The sequence below is a fragment of the Pithys albifrons genome, chromosome 9, assembly GCF_047495875.1.
Source record: "Pithys albifrons albifrons isolate INPA30051 chromosome 9, PitAlb_v1, whole genome shotgun sequence".
Lineage (NCBI taxonomy): Eukaryota > Metazoa > Chordata > Aves > Passeriformes > Thamnophilidae > Pithys > Pithys albifrons.
Genome location: NC_092466.1, coordinates 6,060,077 through 6,069,901, shown reverse-complemented (window position 1 = coordinate 6,069,901; position 9,825 = coordinate 6,060,077).

The following is a 9,825-nucleotide window of genomic DNA, read 5'->3' as shown; positions in this document are numbered from 1 at the left end:
TGTGAGTAATTCTTGGTACAAAGTAGAACATTAATCACACCCTGTGTAGCTCTGTAACTTTCCTAAAGACATTTTATCTCCCTTCCTGCTCCTCAAAAGCTGCAGTGCTGTCTGGGGGCAGAGAGACATCATTAAAGTCTTAAGCAAAACCAGCTGCAGTAGGAGATCCTCCAACCCCAGCAAACAAGTCAGCTGAGGTCCTGAACAAGCTGCTCTGCTGCCACCTGTGTGCTGGGTCTGGTGAGCTGCTTCCTTCATTTCAGCACCAGGGGTTGGCAAAGCTACTTAGATCAGTATTTCCTACAATTAACACATTTCTGCTGAGTGTTCTCTGGGACACCATCTCCGAAGGCATTTATGAAGATCTGAAGACTTTTGACGACACACAGTGCTTTGTTTGGTGAAAGTGTTGAAAAGCAAGTGCCTTTACTGCTGTGAGGAGAGTGCAGTGTGGATTGGTGTGTGATGCCCTCAGGTAAGCACATATGCAACATTGTTTTGATCTTACTTTGCATTTACAAATCTGTTACATTGCAAATTTTTTGAATATAAGTTAGTTGAAGGATGAAAGTGCATGGATTGACTTTTTCATAAGTACTTTATCCGCAGAGCATTACAACAGAGAACGTGGAGGAACCAAAGGTTGCTGATGAGGTCCCCAAAGCCACAGAAGGAGTGAAGGGCACAGACAAAATACACAGTGTGCAAGATGAATTGGAAAAGCAAAAACAACCCAGGAAAAGAAAAATTAACCACTTTCCACTGAAAGGTCACACCTCTCTGGATGCTCCTTTCATGTGCTAATTCAGACTCTGATACAGCCCAGTTTTGCCTTGAGGTCTTGTGTGGAAAATTAATTTTCAGGTGGAAATTTTTATGAATGAATTCCAAGGAACTAATCAGAGCCTCTCTAAGAAATCCAGCACCTTCCCAAAAGACTATGATTTGGACAAAATTGAGTCTTTCATTGAAAACTTTTTTATCCACTCCTCCTCTCCTGCTGTTCCAGGAGCCATGCTTCCATCAGTAGGAATGTTTCTGTACTCTGGGAACACCTCCTCACACATCTGTTCATAAAAGTAGCACAGTCAAATAATTTCCCCTTGTGCTGGGAGATGTCTTCCATAACACAGTAAATTCTTAGTAACTGTGCTAGAGTTGTCCTGGTCCTTTCCCAATGAATGTTATATTAATATTGATCACTTTGCTTCTGCAATATGACAAATGTGTTACAAACTCTGTCTAAAATGCTTTTTCCATAATAATATTCTGCCTGATTTCTTTCTGTATGTGATTTTTTTTTCTTACGATGAATAATAAAATCTAGCATTTCATTTTTCCCCAAAAATGCTCAGTTGTTGCCAGTGCCAGGGTGCTGCTTGGGGGAGACTGGATGTTCAGGTATGAGAGGAATTGGTTTATTCTTAACTGCAAAACTACCCATGGACAGAAAAGCATGAACTGCTGTGCCCTTTGTCACAGAACCCAAAATTCAAAGGGTTTGTCTCATTTCTGCAGGGGAAGTTTTCAGTGACCTGAGCAGAGGTGACCATCAGTACAGGATTTGCTCACAGTGTTCAGCTGAGCTGTTTGGAGGGTACAAGGACTCCATATGATGCATCTTCTTGAAGGTAAAATGCAGTTCTTCAATATGCATAAGGAATGGTGCTTTCAGCTCAATGACTCTTAAACAGGACTCTCCAGCCTTCCTTTGTATACAAAGACTTTAAAAGAAACAGCTTTTATGTATCAATAAAACAGCTTCAGATCCATATAAATTCAAGCAATCAAAAGTGAAGTGTGTCTATTGCAGAGTTGATAATAGAGAAAAATGGCCTGAGGGGAGAAGAAACCAAGCAGTTGACCTTGTATCTCACTGCCAAAAAAGTGTTCAAATATCTTTTAATGTAATCTTGTTAAAATGGCCTCATGAATACAACAGAAGCAATATTTATGCTCAAGACTGCTCTGAGTGTATGAGTAGGAAAAGGGTTTATTCAGAATCTAGAAGTAGCTCAGAAGTCAAATTTTCCTAAGCCAAGCCTTGTTATGGGTATTGTGAAACATTTAGTTGTGCATCTGTTTGTAGCTTGAGGATTCATGGTGTTCTCTGTGTAGCAGGATGTTCAGATATGATATTCCTTTCCCCAGTTCTCATGTCTGCACAAAGGGCTGAGAAAATACAGCTCTGAATTTCTAAAAAATAAGCTCTAGAGCCTCCAGAGGGGGTCTAAAGTGGTGTGGGAGGGAACTTTTGAAGAGATCTGAGGGAGAGACAGGTCTCAGATTTCTGCCAGTATCAAGTGACCACTGCAGAGAAAGGGGAGCTCACCCACGTCATGACAAATACTTTCTCTCCGTTTTTTCCCCTTGGCTTCTCAGTGGAAGCCACACATGGAGAAAATACTGACAGTGCTGCTGAGTGAAAAACAGGGGATGGATCCAGAGAGTAGGAACAAATCACCTGTGCAACTCCTTCATTAATGTGGCAGCGTTTCTGCAAAATATCTTGGCTAAATGATTTGTTAAAAGACTTATTTTTTTCAGAGATGAGCTCTGTCAATAAACAGGAATAGTTTTGCTTTTGAGGTCATCCTTTGTACAAATATATGTGGTTTTAGCCACTGGGAGCTCCTTTGGTAATGGGATCATGGTACAGGTTTATTGATTGAGATGCAGTGACACCTCTGAATGATTTGTGAAATCCTCTCAGGAGTTAACACACTTAAAGCAGTGGTGCCTGACCATAGTATAGGTAGAGCTATTAAGAGAAACTACAAACTGACCTTAGTAACTGTAGGACTAAAGCTTAGGTACAAATACATATGTATATATTACTTAGATGTGTGATGAGGCACCTGCTTGAAAAGTCCTGGTTTTGAGGATAGAAGAGGCATATTTTCTGTAACATCAATGCTTGACTTGCAAAGAGGCCACACAGCTCTTTGAACTGAAGGCCACATAACATTTGAGGCAGGAGCTCACTGCAGTCTCAGTGTCTGGGCACAATGAACTGCCCAAGCAGGAGCTGCAATAAACTGGGTTTGGCTCTCGGGTCCTCCTGAGCTCAACCATCTGTGCAAAACTGCTCTGTGCACTCAGGTGTTCCATTACTCATAAACTGGGAGATGAAATAATGAAGTGCCAAATACATGTGCAGATTGTGGGCTGCTTCTTCAGCCTATTTTCCTTTATTTTGATGAGAGATCCCAAATCTAACCTTTCCTCCAAGACAAATTATACAAGTTACAAACTGTAAGAACTGAAATCCACTGAGTTAAATTAACATGTCCCCAAAATATTTTTACTATGACCTTGATGTGGTGCCTTTCTTTTAAATGGCATTAAGTTCAAAATGCCAGCTGCAGCAGACCACTGACACAGCAGAATTCAAGCTAGGGGAGAAATGCACCTGTGCTGTGATCCAAGGGCTTGTGTCAGGGCTGCTTTTACTGTAACTGGTACTTTTACAGGTACCATTAGCACACTACTAAAAACCCTTTAGACTGCATGTGTGTGCTGACTCACATTGTGCCTAATTTGCTGATAAATGTACCTTGTTAGGTACCATTTTCTCTAGATATGCATTGACCTTTCCTTGGATTTCAGCAGGAGGTTCATAGTTAAAGTATGAGATAATTAATGGCCTAGCTAATCATATCAGATGTTGGTACTGGGAGCACTGAGGGTATAACAATCAGGACTCAGGTTAGTACAAGTTAACATAATCTGTAGACTAAAAACCTTGTGGGTTTGAGTTTGGCCACCAGTGAAACTTTGGAAGTTTTTTGCCGTGTGCAGGGACACCTTCCACTATCCCAGTTGGTCCAACCTTGTCCAGCCTGGCCTTGGACACTTCCATGGATGGGGCAGCCACAACCTCTCTGGGCAACCTGTACCAGCGCCTGCCCACCCTCACAGGGAAGAATTTCTTCCCTCATATCTGATCTAACCCTCTGTCTGAGCCATTTCCCCTTGTCCTATTACAATATACCCCTCTCTAAAGTCCCTCTCCAGCTCTTGTAGCCAGAGGTTACATCCTTTGCTCTCTGCCCCTCTTGCTGCCAAGACTGCCCGACACTTCCCTCATGCTCTGTGATTCTTATCACTTTATCCAGACCAGGCAAAATGCATAGCAAAAAGCCTTCCTTTCCTGGTGCACTGTGCCTGAAGTCCTTCTCCCTGGTCACAGTCCTTTGTGTGTTCTGCAGGAAGGGCTCAGCTCTGCCCACACATGGTGTGTCTGCAGGGAAATGGGATAATATTGCCCTTGTGCTGCTATTCATTCCAGGTCTCCACATGTGTAACTCTCCAGTGCATCCTTGCAGTGCCCTGTAATCAAAGCAATATTCTGCAACATTGTTTTTCACACTCCCCACATTAATTGTGATAAAATGTCCATTTGGACAGAGCAGCCAGGGCAGCAGAATGTTACTGTAAATCATCCTGAACCTGGGTGAAACAAGGAGTCCAGAACATGGACTTCCTGATGTTATAATATACCCTATTAAATGCAAATACTGGAGGAGTAACATGCAAGCCATTAGTGCTGTGAAGAAGGGATCCCTAACACCAAATTGATAGAAAAATCTTGACTGGCTCAAGCTAGATTTGGTCATTAGAAATTTACAATTTACAGAACAAATTAGGCTTTTGAGTTGAAAACATTATTTCTGCCTTAACTTATGGATATGGAAGCAGAGAAAACACCAGAAGTAGGGACAGATGGCTTGTCATCTTTGTAAGCAGTTCTCTCAGGAATGCACCAAGTTTCAAGTACAATGAATATATGCCACTTGTCAGGATTTGGTAGAGAGATCCACAACTCTCTACCTCCAGAGCTATGCAGAAAAGAGCTGTGTGAAGAGCATGTCTCTCTGGATCTGTGTCTCTAGGCACCTAAGAGAGTGATCAGAAAATCCCATTGGAATATAGGGGGAAAGAAGTCTGTTCTAGATGCCTGATCAGCCCCAGAAGTCACACACCACACTTTGAGGGCAAACAGGAATATTACAATTCCCTTTGTGTCCTCTGCAATTTTTTGGTGGCATATCTGGCTCCAAAATATGCTGGCAATGTTTTAACAAGGGCTTGCTCTGAGTAGTGTTCCTGTCCAACTTTGCCCTTTATCCAGTGGTTAACTTCATGTGCCAGTGGCAACCTGTAACACAAAGGTAATAAATGTCTCATTTTTTGCTCTCTGGAGGGGACTTTAAAATAACAATGTCTTCACCTTTTTGTGCTGAGTTTCAAGAAAGGATTCCCTTAGGAGGGAAAGGAATTTCTTAAATTCTCCTTAGTAAGGGAATTTCAGTGTAGATTATTAAGGACTTCACCTTCAACACAGCAATGAGTTAAAGACTTGGGGCTGAGCTTTCTGCTAATATTTATTGCAGAACTCCAGCTCTAACAATGGAGCTCCATCAATGCCTGCCAGCAACAAAAGCAAACCTTGAGTTTATCTTGGCAAGACCTTCACTTGCATTCTATCCAAAGCTATAAAATGCTAATATTAGCCCTGAATCCATTGCTTCTGAACAATGAGCTCCAGATTCAATTAGTGCATCGTTATTAATATACACAAGAGGCTGATTCTAAGTATCATTCTCAGGAAGAGATAATGACAATGCCTTTCACTCCAGCAGGGATTGTGCTCATGAGATACCCTGCCCTGCAAAACAGAGACCTTGGTACTGTGATTATGTCCATGGTGCATCCAGCAAAAATACCAGTCAGCTTAAAGCCTTCTGCAGGGGAATAATGGCTTTTAGGAGCTGTACTGATATTTTATATATATATGTATATATGTATATATGTATATATATATATATATATACACACTGCAGAATTTAAGTCTGTCTTTTTGAGTGTGCTTGGGCAGAAATTAATTAGCTATTTTTCATGCCCATTACTGAATGTGGGAAGTACTATTTAAAATGATGATTAATCATATCAGAAGTGGAAAGTCAGTTGAAAGAGAATGGGAATTTGTTATTTCTTCAGTAGGATTTAGGTCTAGCTTGACATGCTTTTGGAGAGCAAGTCCTACTGGAAACCCCCTGCCCTTCTCTCTGTGGCCAGTTCAGTCCAGACCTCTTCAAAGGTGTTACAAAAATGTAAAAAGAAATATATGTCCAAAAGTCCTGTTTGAATGTGAAAATAACAATGATGGGTCCTGCCTTTTAATATCTGAGATTTAAAGGGGAATATAAGGGTTGATTTGCATTAAATAATCAGACACAGGAGTCAAGGAGGTCAAATAAAATACCAATACTTCTGGTACAATAATTTGTTTTGCAGCATAAATCGATTATGCTCACACAGATTTTTCCTGAAAAGATATGTTACAGAGGTGGGTCTTCATCCTTGTTTTTATTCATGAATAAGGAAACAGAGGTTTTAGCACCACTGTGGAAATGAATTAAAATTTCTTCTTTGACACAGGAAGGAAAGAGCAGGGGCAAGAGGTTTTTCCAGAGTCAAAAGCGAGCAGGTGTGAGGTGTGTGCTTAGTGCCAGTCCCTCCCCAGCCACCAGCACCCTCCTGTTCACAATTCCTTCACGGGATATTTCACCTGTTAGCATCTGCCCTAAGCTGCTTTTTGGAAAGTAAAATTTCCCAGAGGATCTATCCTGCTTTCCTCATGAACATTTGCACAAACAGCAGATACTTTTTTTTTTAAAGGAGCAGAGAAATAAGCAAAGGAAAGAGCCATGTCCAAATTCAGTCCAGTCATCCTTCTTGTCATCCCTGTGCAATCAAGTTCTCTCATATTTCTTGAGGAGACACAAGGGCCATTTAATCTCTTGGACAGAAGAGTTGATGAGCCAGAAAATGAATGAATTATCAGCAAGTGCAGACAATCCATGGGAGAATAATGCACGCAATGTTGACCTTGTGTAAGAGAATTGGTGTGCGAGATGTGAAACCAAAAGTTGACTTGTTTTTTTTTCCCCTTTAGTTTTAACTCTAAGGAGTAAAGAAAAAAAACCTACAAGCTGAAAGTCTACTAATCTGCACATGCTTCCCCCTAAATGGTACTCGTGTGCCTGCACATGTCCTACAAGGCATCTGTCTGTCTGTCTGACTACAGCCCCAGCCTGAAGTTGTCTTTTCCTGGGGTAGATCCTCCAGCTCATGTTGGATCTTTATTCCATAAACAGACTGTTAAGCTTGGTGCTTATGTTGCCAAGTCCACCTGAGTGCCTGCAGACACAGTTTCCACACAGTGGTCTGCTCATGCACTGAGTGAAGTGGAAATCTAGCAGAAAGAACAGGGTAAGGTGGTCACAGCCCCTTTGCAGGATCCCACAGACACAGGTTCCTGGCATTGTTTGAGTTGGAAGGGTCCTTTTAAGATCATCTAGTTCCAACTCCCTGTCATGTGCAGGGATAGGTTTTGCTCAGAGGGTTCCCAGGAGTTTACATAGACTTGGACTTACAAAAGTTGAATTTCTATTTTTATTCACAACCTTGTTCTGGGTACCAGAATTTTCTGCTTGGCCTGTGTTAATGATTCTGTCATGCTGGGCTGGAAAACCAAATTTCAGAAGTTTTCTCTCTCAAATACTTCAGTTGTATCTGCTAGTGTTGTCAGATAACTTGTGAGGAGAAGGCAAAATTCATTTTATAGGATCAAATATTGATTAAATTATTTTCTTGTATTTTCATTTTGTTGAAATGAAATGAATGGTTTACCTACAAACCTCTCTGAGCACTTCACATCCTACAAAACCCTGTTAAAACATGACATTCCAGAAAGCAAAGTAATGGCAGATACTTTAATTGCCCAAGACATCTAATGTGTGAGTGGTAAATTGCTGAGGAGTAAATCAGATTTTAAAAAGTTCTTTGAGATTTAATAGCATGGACTATTATCAGCAGCACATTGTAGGGTTTTGTTTTAATAAGATTTTTCACTTGTCAATTTAAAAAGAAATAAAATCCATACTTTGGAGGCAGGACAGCTGTCTCAAAATATGATGCCAAGAAAAACAAAACCCTGTTTAAAATGAGAATGGTGATCCTGCTTCTTCATTTCTGTGCTTAGTAGCATTTAATTCCCAGAACTATTCTGGTCCTGATTACAATTTACATCTAATCATAAAATCACTCCCTTTGGAAACTGTCTTTTGGCATGTTGTGTAACTAACATTATTCATGGGAATCTTAACTGTATCCCCCATCAATCACAGCTTCTTTTGGATATTTTTTAATTTTTTTTTCTGTCTTTCTTCTTGTGGTTTATTGGTTTCTTGTCAGAAATGGAATATTGTATGACAGCTCCATATATATCTGATCCAGAACATAAAATTGTGACATTTCTCTTATCTCATAAGACATAAGATGTGGTAGTTACAATGTGTTCTTGCAGAAAGTATAAAATTACATCCAAAACATTTATATAAAATAGATGGAAGTGATCTAATTAACATAGCAATCTCAACACACATTAAAATGGAACTTCATTCAAAATACCTCATTAAAATATAACTAAAGGATTAAATAAGGTCCTTAGACTGTTTGGAAAAAATTGTTACCCAAATACATTTATTACACTAATCAGAAGTACAAATTCTAATATTACAGTCAGCACTGGATGATGTTTTTTCTCCAGTACAGCTGAATCATTAAACTCTAAACCTACATATTCAAAGTGGCTGTGGCAGAACAAACAATCTAAACTGTTAAATGCAAACTCTGTATATAAGAAAGAATGAGGCAGTTTTACAACACATTCAGAATCATTTATAAATGAGGCTCTGAAAAGAAGTTCAGCCAAAACCTAATTTTCAGTCCTGCTGGTTCTATAGGAGCAACAACTCCAATTTCAGGAACAACTTTTCACTTTCAGACAAGGGCAGGATGAATCCAGTTACACTTTGTGACTTGATCTACTAAAGAAGTTTGCTGTGAAAGTACCTACACCTGTACCAAAGGGGATAGGATCGTGCCAACAACCTGCATCCTCTTTCTGGACATTATTCTGCTAAAACTTGAGCTATTCTAGTGTGTAAAATACGATCAGTTTTCTCCTGCAAGCTCAATAGCCAAACAAGACAGCAAAGCAAATTCCTGTAGGTGGTCTTTGCAAAATCATTAACTATGATTTTACTACCAGAGAATTTTAATTTTCTTTCCTAGTAACACCATGAAGAGACAATGGGCAGAAAGTGGCACACAGGAACTTCTGCCTGAACAGGAGGGAAAACTTCTTACTGGGTAGTGATTGTGCACTGGAACAGGTCACCCAGAGAGGGTGTGGAGTCTCCTTCACTGGAGATATTCCAGAACAATCCTGTGCCATGTGCTCTGGGATGACCCTGCCTGAGCAGAGGATTCACTGTGGTCCCTTCCAACCCGAGCCAGTCATGATTCTGTGAAAGTCGTGGAGCACTGTAGAATATTTCATCATGCTCTGAATTCTTTAGAGCTAACAAAGTTTTTCTCAACCAATCTGAAGAGGTAAGAGATAGATTCTATATTTTTTCCTGGTACTGTTTTAGCAATCTTTCCCCAGCAAAGCTGCTGTGGGACTTCACTGGCAATTGCATCTTATACGAGTATCTTTACAAGCTGCAGCTGCGACTCATGGATGTGAAAGCAGAAAGATCAGAAAATATATCCCTGATCAGCTTCACTTCTCTGTTTTGACTGCTCTTGTCTTTTCTGTGTCTAGTGAGATCATTTGTAACTTCCACCAGTGCTCTCTGACCCTGCGTTTCATCTCCTGCAAAGGAAGAGCAGATCAAGGCAATGGAGGGTAATTAAAACTGCTGAAGGCTGCCTCACTCCTGAACAATGCTGGAGCTCAATTCCACCACC